The sequence below is a fragment of the Martes martes genome (assembly GCF_963455335.1).
Source record: "Martes martes genome assembly, chromosome: 9".
In the NCBI taxonomy this organism is placed as follows: Eukaryota; Metazoa; Chordata; class Mammalia; order Carnivora; family Mustelidae; genus Martes; species Martes martes.
Window position 1 is genome coordinate 13601564 of NC_137896.1, and position 16872 is coordinate 13618435.

Below are 16872 nucleotides of genomic sequence, written 5' to 3' on the forward strand. Positions count from 1 at the left end.
TGCTGAGCAGGGAGCCCAACTCAGGCTCAATCCCACGACCCTAGTTACAAAACTCTTAGTAATGCTCAGGCTCCCCCTGGATCTCCTCCTCGCTGACTCACTATCCTCCAAATCCCCCCCCCCCCCCGCCCCCGGGCCTGGTTTCTCTGAGGCTGCCCTCCTCCATGCAGTGTTAGCCTGTAGACTTTGGCCACAGGCACTGTTTTCCGGGAAGTCCAGGCTAAGCCCAAGCTGACCTTGAGAAATAGAAAAAGAATGAGAAAATAAACTGAAAAAAAAAATTAAGGAGAATTCATTAAGATAGAAGATGATATTTTAGGAAGAGTAAGGGAAAATATCCAAAATCCCTTTCTTTGAGGAAAACAGTCCCCAGATATTGGTCAGGGTTCTGTGGGGTCAGCAATGCAAGCCAATGCTGATGACAAGGCAGCAAGCAAGTTTGTTAATGAGAGATTGAGTAGGTCACCCTATTGCTATGAGGGCTGAAAAGCCAGACACAAGGTGAAATAATGCCCGCAACTGTGCCATCTACTGATGAACTACCACTCCTGTCACCACACTTCCCCCCATGCTTTGACTTTGGCCTTGGAATCATTGCCAGCACAGCCACCTGCAAAGCTCACTGCCTGTCCCACCAGGACCTACAGGAAGGGCAACTCCAGGCAGAACTTGATTCCCCATGGAACCAGCCCACTTTCCATTCATCCCACAAAGGTCCAGTGTCCACGTCCTAACAACGAAGGAGCGTTGGGAACTTGAGTTCTTTTTTTTTTTTTTTTAAGATTTTATTTATTTATTTGACAGAGAGAGAGAGACCACAAATAGGCAGAGAGGCAGGCAGAGAGAGAGGAGGAAGCAGGCTCCCTGCTGAGCAGAAAGCCTGATGTGGGGTTTGATCCCAAGACCCTGAGATCATAACCTGAGCTGAAGGCAGAGGCTTAACCCACTGAGCCACCCAGGCGCCCTGGGAACTCGAGTTCTGATCCAAGCCTAGAGAGACAGGACTCACTACTGTGAATTTCTCCAAATCAAAGAGCGCTGTTCCAAAGAGGATGGGAAGCGGCGAATATAAGACAGATGTCTACTGAAAGCAATAAGACAGCTACACCCCTCGTGAGGCAGATCAAAATAAAGAGAAACAGAACCAACAAGTTTAAAAAAATAATCCTGGCAAGGTCATTACCTGGAGTATCACTGTCCCATAGAAATATAATGGAAGCTGCATATGTCATTAAAATTTTTCTAGCAGCCACATTAAAAAGAATAAAAAAGAACTAGAACTATGCGAAGTTAATTTTAATATTTAATCCAACATATCCAAAATAGTATGACTTCAACATATACGAATATAATCAGTCAATACAAAAGTAATTTTCACTTTTTAGACATTTTACCTTTTTTTAAATCGTAAATCTTGGAAATTGGTGTATATTTTATTTTATTTTTTAAAAAATATTGTATTTATCTATTTTAAGACATAGACAGAGAACACGAGCAAGGGAGAGGAGCAGAGGGAGAGGGACAAGCAGACTGCATGCTGAGCACGGAGCCTGATGCCGGTCCCGTTCCATGAACCTGAGATCATGACCTGAGCTGAAATCAAGAGTCAAACACAACCGATTGGGTCTTCCAGGCGCCCCAGAAACTGGCATATGTTTTAAACTTACGGTTCATTTCAGTTGGACCAGTCAACATTTCAAGTGCCCAAAAACCACATGTGGCTCATGGCTACTATGTTAGATAGCCTAGAGAGAGTAGAAATAAAATTAGAACCTTATTGCCCATATCATTCGGACAAAAACAAATTCCAAGTGATTTAAGGATTTGAATCTAAAAAAATAAAGTGATTCGAATCTTAGAAGAAAACATGCAACGCTATACTTACCTAACAGTTGCAACCTCTTTCTATCCACCTGCAATGCAGACGGCAGATGAAGGGTTAATACCTAGGTACACGAAGAGCTTGGGCAAATTAGTATCAGAATAAAAATGATCAGAAGCACTCATAGAACAAACCCAAATGGTGAAAAAACCTAAAAAGATATCCAGCTTCTCTGGGAGTCAGAAAAATACACATTAAATAATAAGACATTGCTTTGGGGCGTCTGGGTGGCTCAGTTGGTTATGCCTCTGCGCTTCAGCTCAGGTCATGATCCCAGGGTCCTGGGATCAAGCCCCACAGGGGGCTCTCTGCTCAGCGGGGAGCCTGCTTCTCCCTCTCCCACTCCCCCTGCTTGTGTTCCTTCTCTCTCTGTGTCTCTTTCTGTCAAATAAATAAATAAAATCTGAAAGAAAAAATAAGACATGGCTTTACTCACATCAGACTAGCAAATCGGAAGCTTATGAACACCTACCACAGGCTGGGAAGGGACTCTATACACCACATCACAGATTGCTGGAGAACCATCTGGCAACATCTATCAAAACAAAAACAAAAACAAAAACAAAAACCCCATATATTCTTTGACCAGCTATCCCATGCCTGGGAATCCACACCATAGAAATAAAAACCCCAGAATGTACATAGATGTGGATGTTCTCATCAACAGGGATGTTGAGGATGGGTAGAGGAAGGGTCGAATAAAGTGTGACACGCTTGTATCATGGCATATCATGCAGCCACTAAAAAAGAATTTCTCGTCTCAAGGGGACTTCTGTCCTCCCTCTCTGCAAGACGCAGAGAAATGTATGAACTATGGTTCCATTCCTGTAAGAGACGGGGAGAGAAATCTATACAGGTGTATCTATTTTCAGCCGATTGTATGAGCTCGAAGAGAGAGCTAGATGAGATAATCGCTCTGCTATCAAGGTTATCTGAGAGGAGGAGAAGCAGGTGGTACAGAGAGGAGCATGGGAAGGGAGGAAAGAAAAATAGAACAGAGAAAAGGGGGGAGTGTTGAAAGGAAAACCTATTTCGAAGATGAACAATTTCTGTAAAGTTATCATGTGTGTCTGAAAAGGGCAAACATTTATCTGCACCTAAATCTATTCGATAAAGCTTGTGAACCGTGGTATTTCAGATCTTTCCTGCGCTTTACCGGATGTTTCAACTACTTGTTCTGCGGATTTCTAAAGGTGTATTGAAGTTTCCCACCGAGCTGTTTCTCCTTGCACTTCTATCAGTTTTAGGGTTACACGTCTCCATCCTATGTTACTAGGCACATACAAGCACAAAGGCTAAATTTATTAGTAGATTGAATATTTATCAATATATAGTGTTTATCAATATCAACAATATTTGTCAATATACCTTTTCAAATAACACTGATCATTTTGGTGTGAAATCCATTTTGCCTAATGCCATGATTGCTCGCATGGTTTGCCTTCCTCCCCCTGGCTTGCCGGGTGCACTTTTTCCCTCACAGCATTTCCAGTCTTTCTGGGTTACTCTGCTTTTGCTCTCTCTAATAAAAAAGGATACAGTTTGACTTTTTTTTTTTATTCAATTCAAGAGTGTCTGTCGTTTCACAGTGAATTTAGTATAGTCACACTTATGAAGGTCATTGGTGCATTTGTACATTTCTGCCACTTTACCTTGTGTTTCCTATTGTATATGCTGTGTTCGTGTTTCTTTTTCATCTCTACCTTTCAGGTAGTTGGAGAGCATTTTATTTGCTCCCAATTAATTATTCTTCTAATGACTTGGAAAGTATATATTCTGTTCCTATTGTCTTTATTTTTTGAAACAGAGAGTTAAGCATATTAACTAATATCTATGTCTTTCTACCAAAGAAAATGATGATCTTAGCATGCTTTCCCTTTTCTCTCCTACCTCCTTTCCGATCTTCATAACTCTGCATCCCATGTTGTCATCTCAGATTATTATAAGTAAAGATTTTTATTTAGACTTATATTTTGCTGATTTTCTTGCTCACCTAGGTGTCTTATATCCCATGTTTTCTTCTTGGATCCATTTTCTTTTCATTGGAATATAACTCCCTACACCAGTGGTTTCTTTCTTTCTTTTTGTAAAGATTTTTATTTGTTTATTTGACAGACAGAGATCACAAGTAGGCAGAGAGGCAGGCAGAGAGAGAGGAAGGGAAGCAGGCTCCCCGCTGAGCATAGAGCCCAATGCGGGGCTCGATCCCAGGACACTGGGATCATGACCTGAGCTGAAGGCAGAGGCTTTAACCCACTGAGCCACCCAGGCGCCCCCACCAGTGGTTTCTTAGCCAGAGGCTATACCGCAGCCCTTCCCAATGTGGAGTGTGTTGTATCGTCACGGTGACTAAGGAGGAACTCCACTCGCATTTGGTGGATGGTGGTCAAGGACACTAAGCAACCTGCCAGTGTTGGGGGTCAGTCTTACACGATAAAGAATCCTACCACCCAAAGTGCCAACCATACCCTGCGGAGGAGTACTCCGCTGCATGAACTGTGCGTTGTAAACTTTTTTAGTCCATTTCTCTCTTTATGTCTTTATGATGCCCCTACATTTTCTTGACAAATTCGTTGAGTGAAGACTCCTAAACTTGCAAGTGTTCCACCAGAGAACTTTGAAGGTATCGTATCACTCTGCTCTTTTCTTACAAAGATGCAAATGAGAAGATGGATGTCAATCTTAGTCTCATTTTGGCCTGGGTAATTTTTTTTTTCCCCACTCTGGAAACATTCAGGATTTCCTTTTCATTCTTAGTGTCCTGAGATTTCAGGATTTCAGACGTACGTAGATGAAAGTCTTTCTGCATTCTTCCCATAAATATTCACTACGTCCTCTCACAGGAAGAGTTCATATATTTCTTAAGTTGTTGGTTTGGTTTTTTTTTTTTTTTTTTTTTTAAGATTTATTTGATACACAGAGAGAGAGAGAGAGAGCACAAGCAGGGGGCGTGGAAGAGGGATGATCAGGATCCCCGCTGAGCAGGGAGCCCACTGTGAGGCTCGCTCCAGGCCCTGGGATCATGACCTGAGCCAAAAGCTTAAGGGCTTAGCCACCCAGGCATCCCTTGTTTTCTTCTTTATTCTGTAACTCACATGAAGCAGACAATGGAACTTTTGCAACTACCCTACATGTTTCCACGCTTTGTATCTACTTTCCATCTGTTTTTTCTTAGGCACGGCATTCTAGGAGAATTTCCCAAGTCCATTTTCTGGTTCATTACTTCACTCTTGAATCCATTTTGGTATTCAACCCATCGATTGAGATTTTTATCTTTAAAAGAATTACTATTTTTATTTTAAGAAGAATCAAACTTTTTGATTTAAACAACTGTTGTGTGGTTTCTGAATGCTTTTTTTTTTTTTTTTTTTAAGTAAGCTCAACCCACAACGTGGGCCTTGGACTCACGATCCCACCTCAAGAGTCCCATACTCTACTGACTGAGCCAGCCAGACGCCCCTCGCTGTGAGCTTTTTTAAAAAAAATTGATGCAGGGATGTGATTCTTGATCTTGGGGTTGTAAGTGTGAGCCCGATGTTGGGTGTAGCAGTTACTTCATAAAATCTTTAGAAAATAATAAGAATAAAAATAAAATGGATGCAATAGGCCCTCTCATTTTTCCAAGATATGAATGATACTTCTTCTATACTCTGGTTCTGTTTGCTCTCTTAACTCAGTTTCATCATCTGTGAAGCAGGAATAATCATTCCTGCCACTGAGTTTCATGGGGATTATTAGCATTAACATAAAAGGCTGCCTGGCATGTAGTGCATTAAGTACCTAGTTGATGAGTAGACAAAGCAAAATAATAAATGTAAAATACCCAGCACATACATGGAGGCACTCGTTAAATGGAAGCCTCTTATCATTATCCTCATTGTTAGTATTTGCTGAGACAATGGTGTTCAAGATTTTACACTCTTGGCCTTGACTCTGCCATAATACCACCACCGCTCCCAGATCCACGGCAGGGACTCCTTCCTAACTTTGCTAAGGCACGAATTTGAGCTCTAAGGTGCAAGCCTGGTGAATGGGAGTGGGGATGCGCCCTGCAGCTGTCTCCCCAAATGGCACTCTGTTTTTATCTGCTCCATCAAGCCCATTAACCCTAACCACCACTCTGAAAGGCAGATGTCATTATGCCACTTTCACAGGATGATAAACCCGAAGAAAGTACAAGCTGTGTCCACGAGGCAGCGATTTAGGAATCTGGGCTAGGCAGTCGGAGTTCTTTCTGACTCAAGAAATGGACTCAGGGGTGTTGGGCATCTGCCTTCAGCTCAGGTCATGATCCCGGGGTCCTGGGATCGAGCGCCACATCAGGCTCCCTGCTCAGCAGGAAGCCTGCTTCTCTCTCTCCCACTCCCCGGCTTGTGTTCTCTATCTCTCTGGGTCAAATAAATAAACAAAATCTTAAAAAAAAAAAAAAGAAAGAAAGAAAGAAATGGACTCAGTTTATTCTTCTGTAAAATGGGCCACACAGTAGCTTTTTTGTCTCCTCCGCCAGAATGCTACTTATCACTTGGCCTTGGATACCGGTACCAACGCAGTGCGGTGACTTCTGAGGATTAGAACCATTCAGGCAGAACTCCACCACATTCTACCACTCCCTCTGCCCCTTTCTTCACCAAAACCATCACCCTTTGCTGGGAGTCAGCTGACTGCATAGGCAGCTGCCCCATCACCAGACTGGGAGCAATTTGGAAGAAGCACAGAAGGCAACAATGAGGTGATTTCCCCAAATCTTAGAAGTAGGGCTGCCCTCTGAGGACTAAATAAGATAAACCAGAGGACAAATTGAGGAGGTGAGTTGCCACTGACCTAGTAGTCGAGCTGAAGACCAACTCCCTTGGTGATGTGTTGCTAGGGCCATGGGAAGATCACTCTTCTCCTAGGAGTGACATCCCCTTTGGTCCTCCTGCTTCCATCTTTGCATCCAGCAAGCCATTCTCAACACAATCCTATCACAGCAACCGATGGGATCTTTTTTCCAAATTGGGACCAGTTCCCTCCTTTCCCCCACCATCCCAGTGTGCACGGTTGACTATTCCTCGCCATGTTTTCTCACAAGACTTTAGGATTAAGCGATTCCTGGCCAAGAAACAAAAGCAGAACCGTCCCATTCCCCAGTGGATTGGGATGAAAACTGGTACTAAAATTAGGTACAACTCCAAGAGGAGGCATTGGAGAAAAACCAAGCTGGGGCCGGGAGGGATCACCACGAGGTGGCATACGTATTTATGCCTGAGAGTCACGTGCTCCTGTCCTATTACTCTGTATGCTTCACTACTACCTAAACGACAGATGCGTTTTATCGGGGAAATGACTTTTCTCTGTCACTATGCTTCTGCATTAGTAGGTTGGTTGAGTAATAAATAGGCAAGAACTTTCTAAAAACATTTTTTAAAGATTTTATTTATTTATTTGAAAGAGAGAGAGAGAACACAAGCAGGGAGGAGGGGCCGAGGGCGAGGGAGAAGCAGACCCCTTGCTGAGCAGGGAGCCCGCTGTGGGACTTGATCCCAGGACCCAGAGTCATGACCCGAACCGAAGGCAGATGCTTAACCAACCGAACCACCCAGGCGCCCCAATATGCAAGACGTTTCATTTGAAAAAACAAACTCAAATCAGACAGTGCTATTTCCCTGCTTATAACCCTCTAGTTCATTCCCACTGCGCACAGAAAGAAGCCTAGACTCTTCACAGCACAGCTGACAGGGCTGCATTAGCCAACTTCTCTCTACCCTCCTCTTCCCTTAGCTTTGATGATCCAACCACCCAGTTCAAGTCAGGATCTTTCCTATTTTCAGGCCTTCCCACATTCTACTGTTCCTTCTGTCTGGAACAGTCAGTCTTTGACCCTTCACCTTTGACCCTTCGCCTCACTGCAGTTATCATTTCATTTGTCAAGTCTCGATGCAGTTATCACCTCCTCAGAGAGGACCTCCAAAACCACGCCAGTCCTCCTGCTTTGGCGGCTGGAGTTGCAGGGGAGTGAACGAAGCATTCTCCTATCGCATTGATCTCAGTGTATAATAACATAGTTTGTTTATTTGTTTGCTTGTTTGCTATCTCTCCTCTCTGGCTGTAAATGCTCTGAGGACAGGGACCACGCTTTTGCTTACCACTCTGTAACCAACGACTGCATGAATGAAGACTCAGCAAATGTCTCTGGAAAGCGCAGATGAATTCTCAGGTCCGGAGGGCTCCTACAGTACACAGGAGCCTTTCCACATGGTTTCCTCCCCAGGCCAGTCCTCCAAGGCCAGGCCTTCTGGCAAGAGGGGGCCTTCCTTTCTTCTGTGGGGGCTGCCTCAGTTTCTCACAGTAAGGATGGCAATATTCAGCCCGCATAGTCATACCGGTTGTTAAAGTATTGAGATTCTCCCATATTTGTTGGTAAATAGTAGCTGCTTCAAATCCCTTAGTGTGTTCCCCACTTGGTCAGCAGCCCTGACCTCTCCCTCCACCCCTAACCTCTTCGCCTCCCCTCATCCCAGTAACCTTTCAGTCCTGGTCATGGTGATGTGGGAAACATCCTTACTGCCTGCAGTCCACTGGCAAGTCCTTGAAACAGGCAGAGTGACCGTCTTCTGGGAGCACATGTCCTCATGTTGACACTTTGCTAAGGGCGAAAGGCAATCTTAGCTTACCATTATCCCGATCCCCCAGGATCCTATAAGTCTACTTTAACATATAGAAATTCCTTTGGAGGGGTGCCTGGGGGGCTCAGTCATTAAGCAGCTGCCTTGGGCTCAGGTCATGATCCCGGAGTCCTGGGATCGGGCTCCCTGCTCGGTGGGAAGCCTGCTTCTCCCTCTCCCACTCCCCCTGCTTGTGTTCCTGCTCTCACTCTCTCTCTCTCTCTCTGTCAAATAAATAAATAAAATCTTTTTTAAAAATCCCTTTGGAAACTTCCTTTATCTCAACCTCCCAAGACATATGTTAGTAATCATCCTCAAGCATATGGCCCAATGATACACATCTGAAGAGTGCCAGGACTAGGGTTTTATTAGACAGGAATAAATGACCTTTTCCTAATGATAGCTAGCACCCTTACAGTCCTAGAAACCTTGCTTCCAAAATTCCTTAGAGACTCACGCTATCCCTGATGAAGTCTTAGAATATAGGTGAGGTTCGGGGGGTGCGGTCCGGAGCCGATGACCAAGAAAGAATTCTTGAGACATCTCTGGTGCAGAACAGTGGTTTATTAAAGCACGGGGACAGGACGCGTGGGCAGAAAGAGCTGCTGCCTCGGGACTGTAGGGAATGGTCCATTATATACTTGCAAGCTGGGAGGGAGTCAGGGATGGCGTACGTCTCTAAGGAATTTTGGCAGCAAGGTTTCCAGGACCTTGAGGAGCTAGCTAATGTTGGGAAAAAGGTCATTCGTTACCAGTAATAAAACCTTTGTCATGAGACCCTTCAGATGTATATCAGTGGGCCAGATGCTGGGAGGATGATTGTCAACATGTATAAAGTTTCCCAAGGAATTGTTAGAGTAGACTTACAGGATCCTGGTAGAGGGTAGGGGTCGGTCAGGCTAGGATAGCCCTTTGCCCTTAGCACAGCCTCCAGGTGGAGGTAATTGAGTCCCTAAAGGAATGTCACTCTGCCTTTTTCAAGGGCTTGTCAGTGGGTAAGGAAATTTTACAATTTTTTCTTCTGCCTCTGTTTCCCACATCACCCCTAAGCCCCTCCCAACTTGAAAGTATATAATGGGCCCCTTCTCAGAACCCCAGTGCAGGTCTTTCTGCCCTGGGGTCCTGTCCCCCTGCATTAATAAAACTACCTCTTTGCACCAAAGATGTCTCAAGAATTCTTTCTTGGCCAGGGGCTCCGAACCCCAGCATTTCCTACATCAACGGGGGGTGGGGGGTGGGCAGAGAAGTCCCCTAGGAATCTTCTCTAGGAGCTGTCTGCTCTGTCCCACCCTCATTCGTCAATGGTTGCTGAATATTTTATATTGAACGTTTAATTTTACATTGATCATTTACATTGATTCTCTGCTTCTGTTGTAACCAAGATGCTGGAGAAGCAGATCCAAGGAGCCACATTTATCACTAGCTGGGGGCTTATCTTACATCCAGACAGATGCAGTGGTGGCAAGACCAGTGGCCCAGAGCAGTCTACAACCTCCCCCAGCCGCCCACGCGGGAGTACAGAAGCAGCAGGCTCACCACTGAATCCTAGCGTGTTTACTGTTTTCCCAAAAATGATGGAGCCATGGCTGTGTGTCTGCTCTGAGTGAGGGTTTTTTGTTTTTTTGTTTTTTTGTTGTTTTTTTTTTAAGCAGGAGAAAATCAAATTGCAATGCACACAGACTTGGAAATTCTAATGACAGTCAGGCAACCGTGATGGCTTCATGAGCTAAGAAGAGGGGTAGGGGCCTGAGGAGAAAGTCCAGGAGCAGGAAGGTGAGTGGAGATGTTTGGAAAACAAAGGTTGTCCTGTTATGCAGAGAAGTTTCTTAGGCAAAGAGGAATCTCTGTGAGTAGCTCTCTTCCTGGTACAGCGGGGGCCGTTAAGGGGGAGGTAAAGAGCTTTTTCTGAATCTGCTCCGTTTGGATTGCTTTTAACTCAAAATAACGTTCCTGCCAAAGCGGCTCATCTTGGGGCACCGTGCCCTCGGCCCCGGTAGTTCTGGCCTCTGAAACCTCCCTGAAGTTTCATTTTCATGCATTAAAAAAAATGAAGCCAGTAACATGTTCTGTATCATGGAACTAGACTTAGTCCTAATGACAGGTCAGTTCAGTTAGAAACTCATTTCAGAAGGTGGTAAAGCACATGTATTCTCAAAGTTGGGCTCGTGGTGCAAGAAATCAAGTATTAGGGGCACCTGGGTGGCTCAGTCGGTTCGGTGTCCAACTCTTGATCTCGGCTCAGGTCGAGATCTCAGGGTCGTGAGGTGGAGCCCCGCGTAGGCGTGGAGCTGTTTAAGATTCTCTCTCTCCCTCTGCCCCAACCCCACCTTTCCCTCTTGCACAAAACAAAACAAAAAAAGATATCAGGAACTAAACAAAGAGGCAATTCTACGGAAACGAAAGAAAAGCAACGGTTAATGATTAGGTCAAAATAGAAATCAGTTTTGGAGTTCTGAGGCTAGCCAGTGACAATTTCTAGATGTCAAGCTCAAAGCATCTTCAGAGAGAGTGAGAGCCCGCAGCGGCCTCCTGGGCAGATTCTCCCTGCACGTGGTCCAGATGTCTTCGGTGATCTCTGAATGGTGCACAGTGACAGGCGTGGGGATGGTCTACACGTGGGCTGTTGTGGCAATCTCCCCAAAGTTTACTTGAGGTCCTTTATAGTTCATTTGCAAGGCGTTAGGAGCAAAGGCAGTTTGCATTTTCAAAGGAACTCACCTCTTCTGCCCCCTTTGTCCCATTTCCCAGGGATCTCTCAGCAGCAGTGGTGTCCTGGGGCCAGGGGTGTCTGGCAAGTTAAAGCCGCCTGCCAACTACTCCAACGGTTCTGCCCTCCGAGGTCCTCCTAGCTGGACTTAGAATCAAGTTGATATGAGGCCGATTAACAGGAGAAAATCAAATTTATTGGCTTCAGTACAGGGAATCCAGACATGGAAATTCCTGAGTGAGGCCCTTTACAAGGAGACTTGCCAGGGGGCGCTCCAGACGTAAAGAACGGCCAGTTGGTGGTTTGCGGAGCAAGGGCATGCGGGTTCAAGTCCCAGCTCTGCCGCTTAATAGCCGTATTGTAAATGACAACCTCTCTGTGCCTCGGGGTTCCTCTTGAGAAAAATGGGAGTAAAAATAATCATTTCTACTTCAGACGATTGGGGTGACGGTTAAATTAGATGTAATATGTAAAGTCCCAGGAGTCGATAAAATTAATGTAAAATCTATAAAACAGTGCCTGCCTGCTACCTTGTTATATTGGTAAGTGGTAGCTATTATTTTTATATACTGGGTGCGCTAGACATTTCTCAAATCTCATTGAATATACTTCCCCATGGCCTCCTACCCCCACCACTCTCTCTCTCTGTCTCTCTGTCTCTCTGTCTCTCTGTCTGTCTGTCTCTCTCTCTCTCTCTCTCTCTCTCTCTCTCACACACACACACACACACACACACAGCTTTAGATGTTGAAGATGACTTCCTCTGCCAGCAGGGGGCGCTGGTCTCACGCAAGAAGCTCAAGCAGTCCCCCCCGCCGGGGCTGACAGCTGACGACTCACCCCGGTCTCCAGGACACCCTCCCCTCTCTTCACTTCCACTCACAAAAATACACGATAAGCCCCAGTTCCTGGAAGAACGATCTTTGCAAATTAAGTTATCGTGAGTTATGTGAACCCCCAACCTGCAAGAGCCGACGCTAGACTTAGACTGGCTGGCTTCCTCCTGCCCTTTGCCTCCCACTTAAAACACCAAGTCACCATGAGTTTTCGTAATGATACTTTATTCCTGTTTTAGTCATTTTTCTTCTCTTGCTCTCTGAGGCAGAGAGTTGTCGTAAGGGAGATAGCACCATGTTGCAGAAAAATCTCAGGCCTTGAAATAAGGCAGAGCGGATTTGAATACTGGCTTCACCGCTCCCCCAGACAACCCCGGGCAAATGTCCCCACCTCAGGATTCTCCACCGTGGAACAGAGGTAGTAGCAGATGTGCCTCATAGGAATGTGTGGAACAGATGAGATCGTTAATTAGCACAAAGTCTCCAATGTATCCAGGCTTAATCATTATTTGAGAAATAGAATAGACTGGAGAATGAAATGCCCAGGTATTACATTGTTTTCAGGGGGCAGCATAAAGAGAAGGTCATGTACTTTGAAGTCAGGCTGACTTAGATACCATATGAGCTGTGTGGCCCTAGCGAGTGTCTTTGTACTGCTAAGCCTCAGTCTTCCTCATCTGTAAAATGGGCACTCTAGTGCACCATAGAAATTGATAACTTTGAATGATCATATATGTAACAGTCCCCGACATAAACCTTGGCACATAGACCCACAATAAATACTAGCTCTACTTCTCTAAACACATAAGGTAGGTTTGGACACTTATGAGCCACCACACCAGAAATTCTTCCAGTGGGGTTGCGGGATTATATTTCAACAATAATCTATGTGAAGGGCTACACTTAGTATAGGAGTGTTTAGGAAGATTCAAATATAACACGAGTCAAATTTGTAGAGCCTCTCCATTTACCCATGGCTTGTTTTCCTTTGTTTATTCAGTGCTACAATAAATAACATACCGACCACGTACCGTGCGCTAGATCTGCCCTGGGCGCTGAGGATACAGCTAGCGACGAGACAGTCAATGTCTCCGACATCGTGGAACTTAGGACTCTGGTGGAAGTCAGGCAAGAAAAAAGGAATGATGTTGAGCACGTTGGAGGACATTGGAGCAGGCTAAGGGACCAGAGTGGGGGTGGGCTGGGGCTAGATTCAAGCCCTTAGGCTGGTCAGGGACGACTCGCCTGAGGAGGCTTTAGAGCAGACCTGAGTAAAGCGAAGTAAGCAGGTGGACGTCAGGGGGAAGAGCATTCCAGAAGAGGGAACAGCAAATGCAAAGGCCCAGAGGTGGGGAATCAGGCAGTAAGTCTGTAACTGAGTGAGCTGGGGGAGACGGGACATAGATGAAGTCAGAGTAGTCAGGACCCAGATCGTGTGGGGTCCTGTGGTCCTTGTTGGAGACCCCCCCTTTCAACAGATGGGCCACCTTCCAGCTCAGGTGGACGCCGGTGGGCATGACCGAGCACCAATGGTGCAGGGGAGACAGGATCCCTACGGAAGTAAAATCTGTGAGTAGGTGACAAGAGACGTCATCTCAGGAACACCTGTAGGGTGGCCCTTACAGGGGTCAGAGAAGGTGACCTTCCGCCACAGGAGAGAAGGCGGAGCTCTCTGGTACTGAGGAAGACAGGCTTGCGGATTTGGCAATGAGATGAGAGAATTTTCTCCTTATTTCCCGATTGTTTCTTTCTCCGTCTTTCCTTCTTTCTTTTCGTTGTTGTTGTTTTTTTGTTTTGTTAGAGAGATAAGAAAGTCATCCGTGACGAGTGAGGAGCTGAAGGCAGGAGAGAGAAGACACAAGAGGGCCTCGGGGGGAGTGGGACCGGGGGCACCAGGGAGATGCAGCGCCGAACGGTTGCCCCACAGTGTGGAGGACGCACTTGGGCCCCAAAAGGGTCTGTATTTCCTTCTGAGCCCATCCATTGCTGGGCACAGGTGAGAAACGGATGGTGAGCTGAGTTTAAGCAGAGTTGGGACTTTCCGGGTGAGTCAATGGAGAGAGAAGAAAGCATAGGAGGTGAGCGTGGACACAAGGGAGTCATTGTAGGGGAGACCGGGGCTCTAAGCTGGAGAAGGAGGGAAATGAGGCCACAGAGGGGATGCCAGACTATCTGAACATGGAAGGTCTGTGGGTTAGAGAACCGGGAGGAGTATTTTGAGAACCCTCCAGTTTCAGATGTGGTTTCAGAGGAACTCAAAATATTCTAGGTAATTTCCTCACATAACAAATACTTACTGAAGGCCTACCATAGTTTTTAAAACTACCTACAACTTACTGAACACTTGTTGTGTCAGACAACGTGCCAAGTGTTGTTCATTTATCGCATCTCATTTAATTCTCGGGACAATCCAGTAAGGTCAGTACTCTTACTATTCCCATTGTACAGATGAGGAGACTGAGGCTCACCGAGATCTAGTAAGTTACACAAGAACGCCCGGCTGGTAAGTAACAGAGAGCTCTGTACGATACAAGGCTCTACCATGTGCCAGGTACTGTGTTGGGTTTATGTAAGCTTGACATTCAACGTGAGTTGCTTCTCCTACTTGATCTTATCTTGAAGACAGAGCACCTGGCCTCACCTGCCCAAGGGTAGCCGCTGGGAGTCGAGGTGGAGGAATCTGGAATTCTTCCCCTGTGTACAGCCTGGTGTCAGTGAAGGAGTCTGCCTTCCTTAGCCAAGGGCAAGACATGCTGCCTGAGTTCAGCCAACCAGACTCTTGCTCCAGGAACTTTGGTTCTGATCAAAGAAAGATCTCTTTGAGAAAGGGGAGAGAAGGAAGGAGCTAATTCTTTCGGACTACCTCAACACTCACAGCATCTCCGGTCTCCGTCCTTCCCTAACCTGGCTCTCCGGCTTCCCGTCACTTCCGTGAGTTAGCCACCAGCCTGCCGACAAGCTCCTTTTCTGCTGAAGTTAGCTAGAATTAGTTCCCGAAACTTGCAAGGAAAGACCTGCAGTGGCCTATCAGGGGAAAAAAGAGAAGGTAGTATAAAGCTGGAGGGAGCGACTCGTTCCTGAGATTAATGGGCACTGAGCAGGGCCGGGACTAGGGCAAGGCAAGTGAGGCCCCAGATGCCAAATTAAGGAGGTGTCCCCTTCAGGCTGTATAAGTGCAGGGCTCGCTCTAATAGATGACCCTCTCTTTCCGTCCCCCAAAAGTGAATGCCCTAAGGACCAAAGATTAATTCTCTTTTACATAAGAGTATGAACTGACCTGGAAGTATTTCAGGTCAGCAGGGAGCTTTCTGCTCCATGTGCTCATTCGGGGACCCTGGCACCCTCTGTGTTGTAGCATTGTCATCCCCCTGCATGTTATCATCAGGACAAGGTCAAGGCTGGGTCCAGCCAGTGAGAAGGACGAAGAGTCGGGGGAGGAGGCAGGCCCATTGACTAAAGGCCTTGCCTGAAGTTTCACTTCCACTGGCAAGAACTCAGGTATCCGGCTGTTCTTTTTTTTTTTTTTTTTTTTTTAAGATTTTATGTATTCATTTGAGACAGAGAGCACAAGCAAGGGGAGTGGTAGAGGGAGAGGGAGAAGACTCCCTGCTCAGCCTCAGTTCCCAGGATCCGGAGATCGTGACCTGAGCCCCAGGCATATACTTAACCCTCTGAGCCACCCAGGGGCCCCTACCTGGCCTTTCTTAACTGCGAGTGGGAGTAGCAGTACAGCTTAGCTGGGCAGCCATGTTACTAGGGAAGCCAGGGAGAGGGAGTTTGGCAGACAGCTGGTGGGCCACAACAGTCCCTGACCACATGGAGACCAAGTCTCAGTAATAATCAAGGCTGCTGGGTATAAGCACCATAGGGGCTCAGGGAGGGGGGCCGTTGATGGGCTGGAATAAATGGGGAAGGCAGGAAGGAGTAGAATGTTCCTCAGGAGGTTGGTTATAGGAGTTAGCTTTCCCTAGAGCCCGGGAAAGGCAAGGTGAACATGGCTTGCCACCTTGCGATGGGGCGGGAAGGAGAGCAGTAGACAGAGGATGGGATTCCTAGTAAGCAAAAGCTGTACCTGACTTCTAGTTCTTGCACTGACCTCGGGTACAGCCTGAACCATGCCGCACCTTCGACTCCTCCTTTGTAAAAGGATTGAGATGACAGCGTCATCAACAACAGTAGCAGGCAATAACAGTATGGTCACTAACAAAGTCGCTTTGAGGAGCCCACGAAACAATGCAAAGACTCTGATATCCAGCAAACGGGTAGACTAGGGGTGGGCAAATTGTGGCTCTGGCCACCAGCTAGAACTCAGTCACACTCGTCTGTTTGCCTGTGCAAAGTGGAGTAGTTGTCAGAGAGACCATATGGCTGAGTATTTACTAGGTGGACTTTTGGGGAAAGTTTGCTGAGGACCTCAGCGTTGGTGGTGGGGCGGGGTTGCCTTGATGTTAGCTATTACTGACCTTCAACTTCTGTAAGCACCAGTTTGTTCACCAGCAAAACAAGACTAACAAAAGTCATCTCTGATGTTTCAGGGATCAAATAAACCAACACGTGTAAGACTGCTTTGTAGATTGCAAGGTGCCCTAGGAATGGTGGTCGTTATTTAATCCTTTCTGGGTAGTACCCATCTCACGCAGCCTCTGCCGAGCATCTGTAAAATGGACAACAAAATCCATACTTCTCGGGATTGTTGTAAGGATCTGTGAGACAAAATGCTGAAACCATGAACTTCAGACTCAAACCAGCACAGTGGGGCGTTTTGCTCTCCCCGCTGGGAGCCTCAGTTTTCTTATCCCAAAC

The 16872-nt window shown here is 46.3% G+C and overlaps 1 pseudogene across 1 annotated transcript; it reads left to right on the top strand.

Annotated features, from left to right (window-relative positions):
• The first annotated feature begins 6938 nt into the window (after window positions 1-6938).
• On the top strand, window positions 6939-15539 carry LOC308349882 (large ribosomal subunit protein eL39-like; annotated as a pseudogene). The gene is made up of 2 exons: window positions 6939-7107; window positions 15425-15539. The product of its transcript is annotated as a large ribosomal subunit protein eL39-like (transcript).
• Window positions 15540-16872: the final 1333 nt, after the last annotated feature.